Source organism: Callithrix jacchus, chromosome 13 (assembly GCF_049354715.1).
Source record: "Callithrix jacchus isolate 240 chromosome 13, calJac240_pri, whole genome shotgun sequence".
NCBI classification, from domain to species: Eukaryota; Metazoa; Chordata; class Mammalia; order Primates; family Cebidae; genus Callithrix; species Callithrix jacchus.
In genome coordinates, this window is record NC_133514.1 from 23598766 (window position 1) to 23614079 (window position 15314).

Here is a 15314-nt window from a genome sequence, read left to right on the forward strand (position 1 = left end):
AAGTTTAACAGAAAGACAGTAAGACAAGAAAGTTGAAGCTGTTAGGAAACCATTGGTAGAAGTGATTGATGACAGCGGCATGGGCAGTTGAATGGGATAAAAATAAATTCCTCCTACTTTAAACACACACTTCTACTCATACTACTCCTTACTAACAAGGTTGAAACTATTATTTTCAAGTTTCATTTAGCTATTTTTGACAGCCTTAGTGGGCTTATCTTTCTTACAAAGACACAAAAATGAAAATATACTATGGCAATTTAAGCTACTTTCAATGAGTAATATATTTAAGAAAATCCTGTTAGGCCGGGTGCTGTGGCTCACACCTATAATTCCAGCATTTTGGGAGGCTGAGGCAGGAGGATCACGAGGTCAGGAGTTCAAGACCAGCCTGATCAACACAGTGAACCCCATCTCTACTTAAAATACAAAAATTGGCTAGGCATGGTGGCGTTTGCCTGTAATCCCATTATTCAGGAGGGTGAGGCAGGAGAAACTCTTGAACCCAGGAGGCGGAGGTTGCAAGAGATCATACCTCTGCACTCCAGCCTGGGCGACAGAGACTCCATCTCAAAAATAAAGAAAATCCTGTTGCAGGATTCTTATTATAGAGAAGTATTACATATCCCTTAACAGAATATCACAGTATTAATTACCATGAAAATACCTATGACTACAGCTTATCCTTGAAATAAGAATATAACAGAAAGAAAAAATTCAAAGTAATCAAATAATCAGGCCAGGTGCAATGGCTCATGCCTGTGATCCCAGTACTTTGGGAGGCCGAGGTGGGCAGATCACTTGATTCGCCTGCCCAACATGGCAAAACCCCATCTCTACTAAAAATGCAAATATTAGCCATGCATGGTGGGGCACGCCTGTAATCCCAGCTGTTTACAAGGCTAAGGCAGGAGAATCCCTTGAACCCCAGAGGCGGGGGCTGCAGTGAGCCGAGATTGCACCACTGCACTCCTGCCTGGGTGACAGAGGGAGACTCTATCTAAATAAAAAAAAAAAAAAAAACCAAAACCCCAAAGTAATCAGTAAAGAAAAAAATTTATTTTTTCTCAAATGGCATTCCTCATAATCATCTCTAAAAATATATATCCAAGATAGTCACGTACTTTTCCTGATAGTAACTGGTACATGGTTTCACTCTCTACTTCATTCTCTGTTTTCATGACCTGAACACTTGCAACGACTTTTCTAGCACTCTGGCCTCAATTCCAACATCGTCTCATCTCTCTTCCAATACTTAACTCATAATTTGTTCAAGACCCTGAACTTCTGAAGTTCCTCTTTCTGATCTTAAGTTTTGCATTCCACCTCTCTACTTTATTCCTGCTGAACCTGCTTAGCCTTCCTGAATACTACCAGCCCCTTCATCATTTCTCTCTCCTTAAATCCATCAATCCCAATTCCTTACTCAAACCCAAACCCAAGTAAGTCATTCCAAAAATGCCTTGCTAGCTAGCATCCTTCACTTCCTCACCCACTTGCCCATTCTATCAACTCAATTCTGGATAAACCTTTTTTGTCTGCTACTGTTGTCAAACTATCAAAACGCGAGGAAATAGTCAAAAAATGGCATTGACTGTGATCCCTATTAAGGCATGCCACACTCTACATACACATAAATACTTTAAAAACGTAAGTTTACTCCAGGACGTAAGGCAGCACATTGTTGTGTCTCCAGTACTTTCGTCATTGCACAGCACGTTGCAGGGCATCCAAATGCATAAAAAAGAAAGTATTGCTATGTATCTGCCATTGGCTTCTTAGTGGATTCTGTGGTGTCAATCTTACAGCCTTACTAGTTTCCCCAAGTCTCAAATCCACTTTCATCCTTCAGAAACAAATGGCCAAATCTCTTTTTGAAAAACCCAGGTCTTCCAATGTAAGTTAACTCAATCCTTCAGAAACAAATGGCCAAATCTCTTTTTGAAAAACCCAGGTCTTCCAATGTAAGTTAACTCAATTACCCTATATTTTTATTTCTCTTATCCGTCATCTTTCTCCAATGTACTAAAAAGAGAATTACTTTATTACTAATTTTATAATTATTTTTTATTCTACTGAGACCTACCACATACAGCAATCACTCTAGTATTAAGAGCCCTAATACATACATTCACATGTGACCTTTCCAGAGTTCCATTTTTCTTGTCCTGTTTTGTTACAGTCTTCCAGCTAAACGAAAGGAACGCACTGTGAATTATAACTGATATACATCTACTGTTTGTATTTTCTCATGATAGTCTCATTTCACATCCTCAGAGGAGACCTATAAAAATCTGTCTGCTTCTGAAGAAAACAAGAATACTGATTTCTACAAAATTTTCAAAATGAACTTTCTTAAAATATTAAGAGTAGAATTAAATTCAGATTATTTCTGAGTTTTTTTAAAGAGCAATTATTTCTAAAAAGTTTTTAACAAACTTCTAATTCTTACTTTTTAGTCATTTTTCCAAACTGTTCTTCTCAATTTAACTTTCCCTAGTGAACTTACATTCTGCAGCACTGACTTTATTCTGCTGCTAAACAGAGAATACTTTACTTCACTTGCACATGAGAACACACTATGCACTAAAACTAATGTTTAACTTTATACCAGGAAAGGGAGACTGAAGTACCAAAAATAATAAAGTTATTCTAGACAACTAAACTTCGGTCAAGATATAACAACTTCAAAAAGTAGAGTTCATGAACAGCCAATTAGCAAGAATGTTGTAGAAGGGAACTTGAGATTTAATGGATTTGGAAAGAGATGCTAACCAGTTATAGGACAAATTCAAACGGGCACAAAAACATTCGGTGAAGACAAAGAAATTTCAAACGGTACTGCATAAACCATTCTAGTATTTAATCATTAGGAATGGCATGGTCTTTCCTAACAAAGGTATAACGGCATGCCAAAGCGGCATGCCGAAAAGCAGAGCTAACAGGGCGGTCAACCCACAATGTTTGTTTACTCAGCAGAGAGGGTCCTCAGCCATGTACTGTTATTTTGATAGCAGTCTACACCATCAAGCCTTGTTTAACTCTGAATACACTAGATAACAATACAGATAATGATGTCAAATTACCTGTTTAGAAACTAGTTTTTGCAGCTCAGAAACTGCTCCTTTCCTGCTCCACACTTCAAAGCTGTTTCCTGCTTAGGATTAAAAGTATGTGTCACTTAATTACTTACACCATGAAATACAGAACAAATACTACACTTTTGGTCTAAAATGTGTTCAGAAAGATCAACAGAAGGGAAAAAATATAATTAATATTTTAAATTCAAATTACCTCAATTCTTATGGAAAATGTGATATACATAAATGCTTAAATCCTCCAAACTTCTAAAATGTTACCAAACAGCAAAGTGACATCTACTTCGTAATAGTATAACAAAGATGGTTAGTTCAATTATCCTTTAATAGTCTATGCCAAAGTTGACTCCTCTGATTGATAGAGCTTCCTGTTACTCAAACTATTTAACAACCTCACACATCCGATGATTTAAAAACGTTTGCTCATTTAAAAGCGAACTACTGTACTTCATAATATAAAATAACCTTGTCACTACATAAATACTAGGTTTACCTTCAGTTCAAAAACTGTATTCTACTGGCGTTCGGTGGCCCTCACCAGGAAGGCGCTAGGGAAAGAAAGGAGCAGGTGCACCCGAGGCTCTGCAACACCCACTCCGGTAACCAGAGAACACCAGCAGGCGGAGTCTGGAAAGCGGTTATGGGGCGGGGGTGGTAGGGGCGCCCAGAAAGCCCGCTTCTTCCAGCGCCCAAACACGAACCGTCGCCCGTAAGGCACACAATACAGACCTCAATCTGGTCAAAAAATATAAATAATTTTAAAAATTAGACCAGGCGAGTTCCTGAGGAGTGGGCGGCAGGATGCAAAGTTGCACGCCCAGCTTCCCTGGCGGGGCCTAATCCCCAAACGCCAGTTTCTGCAAAGCAAGCAACGTCTCCCCAACCCCACTTGGCATTTAGTCTTTCCCGCTTCTAGGCCCAATTCTAACCAGATCTGCAGGAAGGGAGGAAGAACGGGCGAAAGAGAGGAATGGGGGAGTTACTCCATTAATACTCTCAGGAACGCCTCCCCGGCCCCTAGGCTCCCAGAGCACCAGAGACGGCGAAATTCCTGCAGCTCAAAGCCCAACAGCAACTCTTCAGAGTCGCGTCGCTCCTCGAGCCCTTCTGCACCCCAAACTCTAGACACCGAGAACCCCACAGAATAAAATGTGAGGAAACGTGGGGATGGGGACTATGGCCACCAAGGCCTGTTTCTCTGAGAACTCGACCCCGTGCCCCTGGCACCCAAACCAGAGCCCCCTCTCCGCTTCCTCCGCCCGCAAGGGGCATTCCCGGAGCCACCGGGACGCAGGGCGACCTCCCCGGCAGGGCCAGCAGGAGGAACGAGGAGGGAAGAAGGGGGTCCTGCAGTCGCCAACGCGTCTTGAGGTGCTCACCGGGGATCCCGGCGGTCGGTCCTGGGGAGGGGGTGGACTCTCCGCCTCGGGGACTGGAAACCCGCGGCAAGAAGACCTGGGAGCCTAACGAGGAGGCGTGGGCCCGCGGCCAGACCTAACAGGGTCAAGTGTCCCAGAGCCGTTACTCTCCCGCCCCTGGGGCGCGCCGCCCTCGGTTGCCAGGGGCTGGGGACGCGCAGGCATTACCTGTACACGAAGCAGCCTCTCCCCTCAAGGGCAGAGCGGCGGTCAGCTCCCACGACCCGCCAGCGGCAGCGGTCAGCCCTCGGAGACCGTACCAGGGAGGCCCACACTTTCCCTGGCTGCCTCGGGCCCAATGGCCGCCTTTTCGACCTGAGCTACCCGGCGCCAACCGCCGCAGCCACCGCCATCTTAGGATCTCATTGTGCTGGGAGGAGAGGGGCGGGGGAACTGCAGAGGGGGCGACGCGCGGCGGGACGTGCGTCGTCTCCTCGGCAACGGCCGCGCGGGGGTGAGAACTCGCCGGGGCGGGAGCGGCAGTGCGATCTACGCGCTAGAATGCAGACATGTGACCCGCCGGAGTCCGTGTGGTGGCTTCAGGCTCCTTAAACCGAAAACGGATTACACGAACGAAACTCCCAGCCCAGGGACTACATATCCCAGAATGCCAACTCGACCTCGCGTTCTAAACGCCCGCCCGTCACAGGTGGATGGACTACAAATCCCATTATGCTTTGCGCTTCCAGCGCTGATCGCGAAATGTGAGGCCTTAGGCCTTTGCGGAAGTGGATTGATTCCCCTCTCTGCCCGTGGAGAAAGAGCGGAGGCGGGATGCGATTTTCAGTGGGAGTGTCAGCTCCGGCGCGTGCCGGAAAAAGGAGCCAAGACCAGGATCGCTCTCTGCTCCTTCCCCACCCACATCCTGGTCACGAAGAGATGGGAACAAAAGGACCCTTATAATCTAGTCCAACTCCCTAATTTTACGTGTGAGGGAGTTGATCCACGGAAATTAAACAGTCTGCCAAACGTCATGTGTAGCTGCTGAGCAGGAGAATCATAAATGTTGATATTTAATGCCACTTTTGGTTAACGTCCTGTTCCTTAAAAGAACCAGATGATATTAATCCAAACTTGATTTCAGTAAATTTTCTCTGAATTCTTTTTATTTATACTCTTCTGTTAGTAGCTCTATTAAGATGAGTAAATTGGCAGGTTTCCCCTTTAAAAAAAACAGTGACAAGGCCTTCAATGTGACTGACTGGAGTGTTAAAACACCTGTCAGTTTCAGTTGTGTGCCAGGGCATTCTAGTTTTACACAGTTTATAATTATGGGATAACTTTTTAAGCAAAATAAAAGTAAAAAGAGGTGAAGAATCGCTTTCTGGGTTTTAACAACAAAAATTGTTCTAATTATCAACAAAAATCGTTCCCGAAAAACTAGATCTGCATCTCACAACACAATTCAAATAAAGCTCTTCCAACCCACTGCAGTTTGCCACCCTAGCTTCAGTCGTGACCGCAATGATCGTTTGCATTCATACTCGTTTGTCACTCTTTGCTCATATTGTGTGTGTCTATCGCTAAGTACTGAGATAGCAAAAATATACTCCCTGCCCTTGAAGAGCTTATGTTTTAGTGAAGGATGGGGAAGTGGAGTGTGATAAGTGCTGTGGGAGCTCAGAACACAGAGCAGCTAACCACTCAGGTGTTTACCGTGAGCCAAAATGCCCTTTCCTAATTCTACCACTCTAACATCTTGGACAAGTTACTTGCCTTTCTGAGCCTTAATTGCCCCACCTAGGAAATGAGGGGGAGGGAATAATACTGCCTAACTTGAAGGAATTTTTAAAAAAATGTTGTTAGAGTTTATTTTATGCCAGGCACAGTGTAAAGCACTTCAGCTGTTGTGATTTTCGTAATCTTCACAGCTACCGTAAAGAGGCTGGTTCTGCAGCTGATCCATTTCAGCAATGAAAGATTGTATAAATCAAACTTCTAGCAGCTACAAGTGGTAGAGACTAGATTTCAACTGAGGTCTACCCGCTTCCTTGAAGGTTTTTTTTTTTCTTAATTAAATAAAATGCATATAAAAAACACTAGTATATGTTAAGGCCCAAAATATTAGCTATCATTATTTTGTTTTATACATACATATTATTAGTAAACATATGTAGAAGCTGTTACCATTAAAACAATTCTAATAAATTCAAAAGCATGAAATTATAGTACCTATTGGTCATTATGTTGTCTGAATTTATGAAGTCCCAGAAGGTCAATACTATTGTTTGTTAGGAGGTAGGAGGAATTTGAGAAATATTTACATTGAAAAGCGGTTCTCAAACTCAAATATGAGCATTACTGATCTTTGTAGGGGAAGAAGGAAAGAAAAAAACTAAAAGCTATCAAATTATCCCTGGCTTTCAGAAATTTAACATCTAATTTTGGAAACAAGCTTTATAAAAATGAATCAATTTAGTATTAGTAATGTGTCACTATGGCAGACACATGGTGTAGACACTGATTGCTTTAGTAATTTCGATGTTAAAAATAGGGGTGTTTTGTCCCAGAGACAATGACAGCTCCAGGATTTACAGGTAGGATGAAATTAGGCGCAGCAATCCGTGGAAATGTAGATAAGAAACAGAAGAATGGCCTCTAAGAGATAAACGCAGAAACCACATTTCAGTTTTCCACATTCAGGAGAATAACCTAATGCATGTGTTAAGTACGCAGGGGGTGGCCAGGCGTGGTGGCTCAAGCCTGTAATCAGATCACAAGGCAGGCAGATCACGAGGTCAGGAATTCAAGACCAGCCTGACCAACATGGTGAAACCCCATCTCCACTAAAAATATCAAATTTAGCCAGGTGTGGTGGTGCACACCTGTAATCCCAGCTGCTCAGGAGGCTGAGGCAGGAGAATCACTTGGAACCAAGAGGTGGAGTTTGCAGTGAGCCAAGATTGCGCTACTGCACTCCATCCTAGCGGACAGAGTAAGTCTCCAACTCAAACAATAATAATAATTAATAAAATAAAAAATAAATATGCAGGGATGAAAGTTCCAAATAGCAGAATGGTGTTCAAGGAAGCGGAATACAGCAAGAACACAGACCAGACATCCACAATAAGCAATTGGCAGCAAGCAGACTGGCTGGAGTAAAGAATTTGGATGGGGTAAGTGATGAGGAGGTAAGAGAAGGCAAGGTTTATTACCAGGTTGAGGCCACACTGTAGAAAATCTTGACTGCTTATCTAACGAGTTTGGCTTTATTCTTCAGGTAGTGGGAAATCATTTGAGACTTTGGAAGAGGTCAGTGCTATATTAAAATGATTATTTTAAGACTTCAGGCCAGTAGCAATGTTTTGTACAGACTAGGAAGAGACGACAAGGAGAACAGGTGCTAACCTGTCCTGAAAAAGGCTTAGCCTAAGGTAGCAGCAGAATGAATAAAGGGATTTAATTTTTTATTAACATAAACTAAATCAGTTGTTGTGATGTGAAAATACTATTTCTGTTTCTTGGTATTTGGTAGGACACTAACCAGGTGGTACTTACAAGATAATATGGCAGGGCATGGTGTCTCATGCAGTAATCCCAGGCCTTTAGGAGGCCAAGGCGGGTGGATCATGAGGTCAAGAGTTCGAGACCAGCCTGACCAACACGGTAAAACCCTGTCTCTACTAAAAATACAAAAATTAGCCGGGAGTGGTGGCGAGGGCCTATAATCCCAGCTACTCAGGAAGCTTAGGCAGGAGAATTGCTTGAACGCAGGAGGCGGAGGTTGCAGTGAGCTCGCGTCGTGCCATTCATTGTATTCCAGCCTGGGCAACAGAGCAATTCTAGTTGGAGATTTAAACTATCCTCTCTCAGTAATCATCAGAATACATGAATGTAGTAAGATCAGTATGAGTATAGAAACTTTGAATAGTACTACCAGCCACCTTAACCTAGTTGAGATATACAGAATTCTCCACCCAAAATGACAGGAAATACTTTACTTTCTATTCATGAAATATTCACCCCAAATAAAAAATATGCTAGACCATAAAACAAATCTTATTCCATAACAAAAGGATTAAAATCGTATCTTCTCTTACCACAATGGAATCTAATCAATAGAAGAATGTGTTTTATTTTGGAAACTAGTGTATTCTACTATATTCTGCCCAGAAATTTGGAGATATCAGGAAGAAGGACATACAAACCCGAATAAATATGAAATAAAGTTTATTAATCATATAGTAAATGGCAAAAGTATTCTCCTGGAAAAGGGCTTCGGTTCCTTCTGAGTAAAATAACCGTGAGGGGGGTAGATGACCCTAGCTTTTATTGGATTAAGAGGTGAAACCAGGCAGTTATTGCATGGTTTGAACTCCTCTGCCAATGCCAAGCAAGGGAGCTACTGAGTTTTTTTTTTTTAAATCAGTTTTCCCAGAAGTGGGGCAAAAGGGAAAGAAGGAGGTGTAGAGCTTCAAAGAGGACAAGCATCAAAACAGGAATCAGTCTTTATTACAGAAAGTTATCTGGAGAATTCTTTTTTTTTTTTTTTTTTTTTTGAGACGGAGTTTCGCTCTTGTTACCCAGGCTGGAGTGCAATGGCACAATCTCGGCTCACCACAACCTCCGCCTCCTGGGTCCAGGCAATTCTCCTGCCTCAGCCTCCTGAGTAGCTGGGATCACAGGCACGCACCACTGTGCCCAGCTAATTTTTTGTATTTTTGGCAGAGACAGGGTTTCACCATGTTGACCAAGATGGTCTCGATCTCTTGACCTCGTGCTCCACCCGCCTCGGCCTCCCAAAGTGCTGGGATTACAGGTGGATAATTCTTACATATTTAGAAACTGAATAATATGATAGTTCAATATGAACCTTCTAAAAGGTGTGTAATATAACTAATGTGTTACAATTTACTTGAGAAGATAGAGGATGAGGTGAAGTGCTCCAAGTGAGTTAAGCCTTAATCTAACACAAATACAAATCATGCTAAAGTCTAAAATCAACAAATCATGATACATAAAAGATAATTATAATTTGTATTATAACACTATATACATATGAAACCATATACACACATATATATATACTTACATACATATGCATATAACTTAGAAATGTAGAGATTGCCACCAGAAGATATAGCTGGCAGGGTTATAAGTGATTTCAGCGGCCAAATGGGACTGAGCACTTCAGGATTTCCACTTTAATAGAGCTATATTAAGAAAAAAACTATGGCAAATTAAAAGAAAAACAAAAAATCAAACCAAATAAGAAGCAAACTTTCATTCTTTGCTCTGCCCTTCACTGTGGAACCTTAAGAGATTCACTTTAACTCTGAGTCAAAGGTTTTGATCTTAGTAAGAACAAAATTGAGTTGAATAATGTTCTCCAAAGGATGTCCCTGGGTCACAACTGTTACACACAAAAAGGGTTCTGATGTCGAGCTTGGAAAGTTTAAGGTTTATCTAAATTAAGAAATGAAAACAATTTTGTTTTTTCTTTAGATGTCTGCAAGGCACCCAAGCAGTCTGCACCATGAATTTCTAAGGGAGAAAGATTTCAAGGGGCCATCACAAGTTGTTCCAAGTCAAACCAAGGTGAAATCTGATGACAGTGATGAGATTTTTCTCAGCAAATGGTCTTGGATCTGCTACAATACACAAATGAAAGAACATTCAAGGCCCCAAAGTTTCTTCTACATTTGACTATAGGTTGAAAGCATGAGATTCTTATGAAGTAAACACCAACGTGGGCAAAGTGAAATGTCAGTAAGACAACGACAGTATGTGATCTTTGAAATTACTACTTTCCGATTCACCCGCTAAGCTATTCTTAAAATGTATAGCTAAAAGATATATACTATGATTTGAGTTTTTCTCATTCATGAGACTTCTCACGTCTGTTGCCTGATGTCTTCTATTAATCTTAATAAGTTTCAGCAAAGTGAAACATGTCTTCAATTATTACATTTGTCTGTTTTTTTCTCAGCTCTACAAAGTTTAGGATTTCTTACCATTTCATTCATATGTGAGATGTTTTATGTATTTTTTTCTTCTGACAAACTAGAGTTTATGAATTTTTCTTCATTTGCATTTCTTTTTCTCCTAAATACTGTCCTTGGGCTGGGTGCAGTGGCTCATGCCTGTAATCCTAACACTGAGAGGCCACGGTGGCAGGATCACTCGAGCCCAGGAGTCTGAGATCAGCCTTGGCAACACAGAAAGATCTCGTCCTACAAAAAATTTTAAAAATTAACCAGGCATGGTGGTATGCACCTGTGGTACCTAGTAGGAAGGCTGAGGTGGGAGGATTGCTTGAGCCTAGGAGGTAGAGGCTGCAGTGAGCTTTGATCACGCCACTGCACTCCAGCCTGGGTGATGGAGAAAGACCCAATCTCAGAAAACGAACAAACAAAAATTCCTTTGATATTTTAAATAATAATACTGTGGTTTTCAGCTACAATTTTTTAAAGTTTTTCTCCAAAAATTCTCAATCACTTATTTTCTCTTTTAGGAGGTGAGCTGTTATTTTAAAGTCTGTCTTTATTATCTAAGGCACTTCTGAATCGGTTTCTTTTGTCTGTTTTTCACTGTCATCCATGACGTCTTGCCTTCCTCTGTACCTGATCCCTTTCTCATCCCAGACATTATACTTGTAAAATTGTTATAGAAAATTATTTGAGAGCTACCACATCACCTTCCTTTAGAGAGGAATTAGGCTGCTTTTCTCAGATACTTGGATTCACTAACAATCTGGGATCACTTCAATTCAATTTCAAAGATTAAAATGATTCCTAGGTGACCTGCAAAAGTCTATTTATTCCTAGTTCTTTTCTTTTCAAAGGTGTGATTTTGGGGCCCTTTGGTAAAGAGTGTTTACCAGAACCACTGCTTTTGATGGGACCTGGACTATAAACCCTATTACTGTTGGCACAGTCCTGCTGACCTACCAACTGCACTTTCAGTTTCATTCTACCGGCTTTGGAGTTAATGGAAATTTCCCTAGATACCAATTGAAACAGGAAGCCTGTCTTCAATTCTCAGCAAACAATCTCTTTGGCAGTGGCTCTTTAACCTTTTGTCTGCTTATCTTATTACCAGACAACTTTGTGCTGCCCTTTTAAAATCATCTAATAACAAAACTAAGTACTACAACTAGCTCACAAGGTAAAGTCACGAATCAGATTCATTGAGCAGCAGTGTCCTTGAAATGGGTAAATTTCCACTGCAACGGAAACTCCGTCCCCATCAAGGTTCTTTTCACTTTTTGATTAATACCTTACCTAAATATCCAGAACAAAGGCAGAAGTAAAGATGTCCATGATGGTTCTGTCTGTACCAGTAGATCCAGAACATCTATTTATTATTTTTAGCCCACCATTCTGCCATTTCCAGGACTCAAAGTCAGCAGAACTGACTGAAACAGCCTTCTAAGTCCAATCCAAGTATTTCTAATAATGAAAGACTTTGTAAGGATATGGCTAAGGTGATGCCAACCTAAGGATGGATTTCATGAACGTGAGTCCGAGAACTGATCAGGAAGATTAAACAGAGGTTAAAATGTACACATTGAATGGCTTTCTGGGACGTCAATCCAGATGGTTATCAAGCAAAACAGACCAACAAATGGCAGTAATAGAGCTGCAAAGAGACACATTATTAGCAACAGGGATCTCCGGTTTCAACACAAGGAGATGGATAACCAGAGTCCATACCAAGAATCAAGAAACTAGAGCATCACCCGCCTATGAGTGAGAACGTGCGGTATTTCATTTTCTGTTCTTGTGTCAGTTTGCTGAGAATGATGTTCTCCAGATTCATCCATGTCCCTACAAAGGACACGAACTCATCATTTTTGATGGCTGCATAATATTCCATGGTGTATATGTGCCACATTTTTCCAGTCCAGTCTATCATCAATGGGCACTTGGGTTGGTTCCAGGTCTTTGCTATTGTAAACAGTGCTGCAATGAACGTTTGTGTGCATGTGTAACAATGAGAGCACATGAACACAGGGAGGGGAGCACTACACACTGGGGTCTATTGGGGGGAATAGGGGAGGGACAGCGGGAGGGGAGCTGGGGAGGGATAGCATGGGGAGAAATGCCAGATGTGGGTGAAGGGGAAGAAGACAGCAAATCACACTGCCACGTATGTACCTATGCAACTATCTTGCATGTTCTGCACATGTACCCCAAAACCTAAAATGCAATTAAAAAAAGCAATACAATTTAAAAAAAAAAAGAAACTAGAGCATGAGAGGTAGAAGGACTTCAATGCAATTCAGATTCCAGGCTCTTTCAGACAGCAATTTATCTGGGATCAAAATTGATCTAGATGAAAGGGTTGGCCTATATTTACAGGTGAAGGCGAATTTGACATTTAGAAAAATATGGAGGTCAGGAGCCAGAGTCAACAAACATCCTCACTGTTCAACTTTTAACCACCTCCACTGAATGACTGCATAATATATTTTCAAATTCTTGCCTAGGCAGTGCCTAGTATTTAATTCTGATGCACTGATATTTTGAGATACTACATTTTATTTTGCTTGGTAAATTTATCTCATAATGTCTACTCTTTCCATTTCAATTAGGTAGCCAGACTTTTTTAATTTCTTGAATCAGAGATTTTGGAAGCAGTAAGATTAAGAAAAGGCCAAAGAAGCTTGTCTTTCACAAAAGCCTAAGCAAAATGAAGAGATTGATGGGAGACCTGGGCAGAAGGGAGCAGAGAAAGTATCTTTGCAGCAGATGCAAGTTTCCACCAAATAGGGAAAAGAGAGAGTCTTCAATCTTCGTACCAGAGGCTAGTGCACTAACTAGCCCAAGGCAGTGTCTGATGAGGTAGTCAGACCTCAGAGAGATGTTTCTTAGTTTACCAGAATGCGGGACCCCAAAAGTGAAACAGAAGCAGAACTGCAAAAGCTCGAAGAGCTGCTACATTATGAACAGTGCAGTTGTATTAGGCTTCACCAGAGAAACAGAACCAATAGGATATGGGCATATATAATGGGACATTAATTGTAGGAATTGGCTCAAGTGATTATGGAACCAAGAAATTCCATGATCTACCATCTGCAAGCTGGAAAACCAGGAAAGCCAGTGGTGTAATTCAAACCGGGTCTGGAGGCTAGAAAACTAGAAGCTCCTATCCCATGTCCACGGGCAAGAGAAAATGGACACCGCAGCTCAAGGAGAAAAAGCAAATTCTCCCTTCCTTTGCCTTTTTATTCTATTCGGGTTCTCAATGGATTGGGTGATTCCAGCTATCTCAATGATTTATTTTAAAAAAATTTTTGAAAGATACTGAGAAGCTTACAGTATCAAAGAAAAACTGGAATGACCAGGCCTTCAAAACACATCTGAAATCAGCCAGACATTGTAGCTCACACCTTTAATCCCAGCTCTTTGGGAGACTGATGCAGGAGGATTATTTGAGCCCAGGAGTTCAAGAACAGCCTGACCAACATAGCAAGACCCTGTCTCTACAAAAATAAAAATAAAAAATAAAATCTAGAATTAAGGCCACTTCTTCTCTCTATAGCAGGAACTCATGAACCTTGACTATTATCAAGATAGCTTAGCATCCAACAGATTCATATACTTCTTAGCCTTTATCACTCATAATTTCAGGAGAAAGTCTGATAGGTTCCACTGAGACCATATACCCACCTGTGTCTCAGACTGGAAGGAAGGCTTACTGGCAGGCACTACTGGTAATGCTCATTATATTTCCTTTGGCTTGGCTCCTTAGTTGACATATATCTTGTGCTCAAAGAATTAATGTTGAATTTAAATATTCTAAATGACCACTTTTAAATGAAGGCACATGCTGGTAAGCAGTACAACTATTCTTATAATCTTAGACTTATGCTCTTTCCTTTCTTCAATTTTTTCTATGCTTCTGTTTTTGTCAGAAATCTGTTGGAACAGTTATTAACTCTATTTCTTCCATGGTCTCTAAGACTAGAGAGTTATTTTTCCCTCGGCAATGTCTTTTTTCTCTCTCTCTTTGCCATGCTTGAGTATAACTTTCCATCCTTCATACTAGAGGATGTACTAGAGGAATTGCTGTCTCACCAGAAACAGTCGCTGAATGAAACTGCTTCTGAGCCTGAATACAAATCAATTTCTTTCAACTCATTCTTGCTAACTTGAATATTGATCTGTGTCAAAACAATATCCAGGACTTTTGTATTAATATTTAATTGTTATTTTATATGACTTCAAGCAAAGAGACATCTTCGTGGCTCATTGATTCATCCATTAGTTTTGGTCAAATGCCGAATAGCCTGTGTCCAAGAAAATGTGTTTGCCCTTTTCCAAGACTCTTTAAGACCAATTCAATTCAATCAGATAATTAGACTATCACATCATGTTATATCCTACTAAAAAGTATAGTTGAGAGCAGTACATATTCTAAAGTTGCAGTGATAGCAAACATTATGTTACTAAAAATTACACATGAATGACTTTTTGGTGAATACAAAACTGAAAAATAGAATGGAATATAAATATAACAAATCTACATACAAAATTCAGGTTTTATGAGCTAGTGGCACCCAGATTATAATGAATTATTTTTATATACAATTTCTTTAAAAAAGGAACCAATACTCCATGGTTGATTGGGAGACTGGAAGAGAGATTGTACAATGTATGCTTATAAAATGAGCCTGGAACTTCTTGTGGTACCAAAAAAAAAAAAAAAAGAAAGAAATGGAAGTGCTAAAATGTTTAAATAAAAATAAAAAGGATAGGAGCACATCAAAATGACACAGTTGCCAAATTTTTCTATGGCCAGAGCTGGAACACTCAAGCAATAAAAGAAATAACACATTATGGATTATAAGTAT

At 40.7% G+C, this 15314-nt stretch overlaps 1 protein-coding gene across 50 annotated transcripts in view; it reads right to left on the reverse strand.

Annotated features, from left to right (window-relative positions):
* PCM1 (pericentriolar material 1) overlaps positions 1 to 4880 on the reverse strand; it is a 114182-nt gene extending 109302 nt beyond the window's left edge. For 26 of the 50 annotated variants that reach the window (XM_078347413.1, XM_078347407.1, XM_078347403.1 and 23 more), the window contains exon 1: positions 4685 to 4880. The gene's annotated coding sequence lies outside the window, so the exon portion shown is untranslated. Of the gene's footprint in view, positions 1 to 3086; positions 3155 to 4684 lie in introns of all 50 variants that reach the window. The other 24 variants (XM_078347411.1, XM_078347401.1, XM_078347395.1 and 21 more) reach the window with 1 other exon arrangement.
* Between the last annotated feature and the right edge of the window lie 10434 nt (positions 4881 to 15314).